Here is a 4,610-nt window from a genome sequence, read left to right as displayed (position 1 = left end):
ATTTGGGGGAAGAGGGAACTGGTAAATTAAATTACCCTATTTTCTATTCTGAAAATGACAAAAAGTCCCATTTCCAGTTTGATTATAGAGATGCATGTGTCCAAAATGGCTGAGAATAAATACAGCAAGAAAGGCAAAAGCTGCAAAGCTAAGGGCATGCAAAAGGTTTTATGAGTTCACCCAAATCCTTAAACATGGAGCAAAAGACAAAGATGACTGAGAAGAACTTCAGATTGCAGCCCCACTTTGGGTATTTTCTGAGACTTTCTTAAACAAGATTTTAAAGCAAAATAATGACACTGATCAATGTTTGTTGAGGATTGGGTTGGCAGGGAGGCTCAGGATAGAAATTGACTGAGGATCAGCTCCCAGGATCATCATTGAGAGAGCCAAGGGCTCTCACTTTTAACCAAAAGGATGGAAATAAACATTACAGCACACACAAATCCCCCAAATTTTATATCCTTAAAGAGGAAGACAAAAATGAATGGCACATACAACATATTAACAGCCCCCCTCAAGGAAATCCACAACAAATTTAGAACTACAAGAAAAATCAAGTTAACTTTCATTCTTCAGTTATTCTGCATTTATATTATTAAATTACCATTTTAAAGACAATTGGTGATGAATGACAGACACTATACAGTGCAATGGAAAGAGCTGGACTTTGAAGTCAAACATACCTAGATCTAAATCTCAGGTTACTAGGTGTGTGTTCTGATGCCTACTTCACTGGATTATTGCCAGGATTCAATGAGACAAAGAAATAAAGAGCCCTACCTGGCGCATAGCAATTGCTCAATAAAATTAAACAGCAGTCACAGTAGCAATATTAGTAGTGATATTGATTAATGACCTTTCTGAACCTCACTTTCTTCATCTGTAAAATGAGAAAAATAAAACTTGGCTAATAAGGGTTTTGAGGATAAATTTGCCTATGAAATAACTTGTTTAAAATATATAGGGCAGGGTCTGGCTCAAAGCAGGTATTGAATTGCTGTAGTGATTATTGTTATTGGTGTGCTTTCATTTGCCAGAGACCTGATGCCCTTCCCTCCCTGATGCCTGTCCCCACTCACTGGACATGTCCTCAAAGTCTGTGGAGGTAAGCCATTCCACCAGCAGACCATAGTTATCTCTCTCACCCAGGTACATGACATGCAATCAGAAAAGTATATCATCTTCATAAAATAGCAGACTTAAAGATGGTTTGGTTTGATCCTCACCGTGTTCTCTCTCCCTGATTCCTTTGGCATTCTTTCTCCCACTGGCACTTTTGAGCCCTCACCAACCTCCTTTAAGTCATTGCTTAAACCCCAGTATTTTTATCTGAGGAAGGAGGCTTACTGTCTTACTGCTTAAGACAAAGTCCTCGGGGTAGTCAGTTTTGGAGGTTGTGATATGGTGAAATCACTATTCTAAACAGGCTTGTGCAATCTTCTGCTTGGACAACAGCCCAAGGAATGGGAAACCTGGGGGAGAACCAAAACCCTGGGTGCTCGAAACACAGGTTGAGCCAAGGGGTATAAGGTGGTTGGTGGCTAATGGAGACTGCCTCTTATTTCTTACCGTATTTATTTTTTTTTTTTTTTTTTTTTTTTTTTAAGAGATCTTGAAATCTTTATACATTTTTTTTTTTTTTTTTTTTAAGGTTTATATTTATTTATTTATTTATTTATACAAGCACTGATACAGTCAGAAGCGCAGGAGGGTGAGAGAATTCACCAGAGCCAGAGCGGGGAGCAGAGCAGGCAGAAGGACCGAAGTACACTGCTGAGGGGAGCAGCGGGCGGCAGGAGAGGTCTGCGCGCCATGTGGGACCCTCCTCTGGTGGCCGGGGAGCAGCCGGGGATTGAACCGGCACTGCAGAGGCTACAGGCAGCTTCGCAACCCAGCGCTCAACCACTGCGCCACCGGGGAGGCCCATCTTACCGTATTTATAAGCCCCAAGAAATCCCCACTTTGCTGAGGGGAACCTTTGATCTTTGCAGTACAATAAAGCCAAGATTTGATTAAACAGCCTTACTGTGAATTTACAAAGCACCTGAATTTATAAAATGTGACTTCTGAAAAAGTATGTTGTGCAGAAAAATCTGGCCCATGATGATACACCCAACCACAGAAGAAATCACTTCCTGATTTAAGTTGCTGAGGTTGCTATCTTTTCTACTTACATGATTTTTGTTTGAATGTTGATTATTTCAAACAAGTAATGAATATAGAATAAACATGGCCTAACTTGTAAAAATTCACTGTTAAATCCTATAGGACTAATACCCCCATTTTCCATTTCCTGGCCTCTGTCCCAACTAAACACAATTACAAAATAATATACACCTTGATTCAATCAGCTCCCCTTTAAAAAAACTTCTTTGCCTCTTTTCTGGATAGTAAACTAGTAGACATTCATTGTAAAAGAAATGTAGAAATTTCACATAAGTCAGGAAAGGAAGAAAAATCACTCATAGTTCCATCAGAAAAAAAAACAACTCTTATTGCCATGTTGGTGAGGATTGCTCCAGTACTTTTCTATGCATTTCCATGTTTTATTTAATCAGGATCATAGTATACATACTGCTTATGTGCTCACATTTTAAAGTCATTTGACATCTTTCTCAACATGATCCTTGCTGGCTGCATAGTATTCCACCAAATGGTTAATTTAGACAGCAAATCTCCAATTGTTGACCATTTGGGTTGTTTCTGGATATTTTTGCTATTTTAACATTTTAACACATCAGGAAATATTCCTGTACATACATTTGGGCACACCTATGATTATTTCTCTAGGACAAATTCCTAGGAGGTAGATACCTAGGAGTGGAATTCCTGGGTCATATGGCAGATCCATTTTTAATCTTTTGAGAAACCAGAGGGGATTATGCTAAGTGGAATAAGTCAAGAAGAGAAAGACAAATACCAGATGGTGCCCCTTATATGTGGAATATAGAGAAACAAAACGAAGGGTCATATAAAGCCAAACTAAGCTGAATATAGAACTGAGGCTCCCTGGTGGGGGGGGGTGGCAGGGAGGAGGTAAGGGTGAGAAGAAAGTGGAGGAGCACAATGAACTATGATGGGTGTTTTGGGGTGGGTATGATGTGGTAACAACACCTGAGGGGAGGAGGTCTTAGAGAACACACTCAAGATGTAAAGCAGTGTTATCTCCATCAATCAATCTCTGGAAATTCCTAGGAGAGAAGTTTCAGTACAAATGGTATGTTTATTTTAAAAGGTTTTTTTTTTAAATGGTATTTTTTTTTTACTTTGCAGAATCTACCACACATGCAATTAAATGCCTATTCTTTTTTTTTTTTAAATCTTTTTTTTTTTTAAAGATTTCTTTATTTATTTATTTATACAAGCACTGGGTACAGTCAGAAGCGCGGGAGGGTGAGAGAATTCACCAGAGCCAGAGCGGAGAGCAGAACAGGCAGAGTGACTAAGTACACTGCTGAGGGGAGCAGCGGGCGGCAGAGAGGTCTGCGCGCCATGTGGGACCCTCGCCCAGTGGCCGGGGATAGAACTGGCGCTGCAGAGGCTGCGGGCAGCCTCGCAACCCAGTGCTCAACCACTGTGCCACTGGGGAGGCCCTAAATGGCTATTCTTAAATTATTTTTCAAATGAATGACTTCCCAAGTAATCACTAACTTCCAACATTTGACTTCTAATCTCTATCTCCCTCTCTGTCTCATGTATGAAAGAAGTGCATCAATCTTGTGTGAAGAACATGTGTCTCTGTATTTAGTTTGGGATATATGGTAACCATAACCATATTCCATGAAAACAAAGTGTTCCGTAAAGGCCCAGATATTTGCACACCTAACCCAGAGATGTGACTTGTTGTCAGAAACTTCTACACGGACAGGCAGCTCATATAAGCTTACCTCTGTGTCTGCAGACACAATCTAGCATCAGGCACTTAGTACAACCTCAAAAACAACTTCTTCTATGAATAAATGATAATCTAGTAAGGATTACATCAATGTGTATGCCCCCCAAAAACTAGAGGTTCATAACCTTAGCTAACTTTTAGGTAAAAATTCTGCATATTCAAAAATGCGCAGATGTTTAAGCAAATAAATGTTAATGGCTTTAGCAGCTAAAACTACCTAAAGAAGCCACTCATTCTCACCAAAGTTATTTTACCTACTTCATATGTATCACTCTAGGGCAGCACTGCCAACAGAAATATGAGGCAAGTGACTTAATGTAATTTTAGAACTTCTAGTAGCCACTAACGTGAGTGAAATTATATGTCTAAAGCATTATCACCTCAACATATAGCAAATATTTAAAAGTATTAATACTTTATATGTTCTTTTATATTAAGCTGTCAAGGTCCAATGCATTTTATACTTAGAGTATAGTGCAACTCAGACACTAAATTTACATCAAAAATACTTGACCTGTGTTTAGCTTTCATAGCATTACAACTGTTCCATACTGAGGGTGTCCCAAATGCTCATACTCAGGTTGTTCTAAATATACTTTGAAATTTTTCAATAACTGAATCAAGTGTCAGCTTTTAAAATTTAATTTAAAGAAAATAAAATTCAATTCCTCGGTGACTCTAGTCATATTGCAAATGTCCAAAAGCCACACAT

The sequence above is a fragment of the Talpa occidentalis genome, unplaced genomic scaffold (assembly GCF_014898055.3).
Source record: "Talpa occidentalis isolate TD23 unplaced genomic scaffold, MPIMG_talOcc4v2.1 talOcc4.15, whole genome shotgun sequence".
In the NCBI taxonomy this organism is placed as follows: domain Eukaryota; kingdom Metazoa; phylum Chordata; class Mammalia; order Eulipotyphla; family Talpidae; genus Talpa; species Talpa occidentalis.
The sequence above is the reverse complement of the archived record's forward strand: the minus strand, read 5'-3'. Positions refer to the sequence as shown.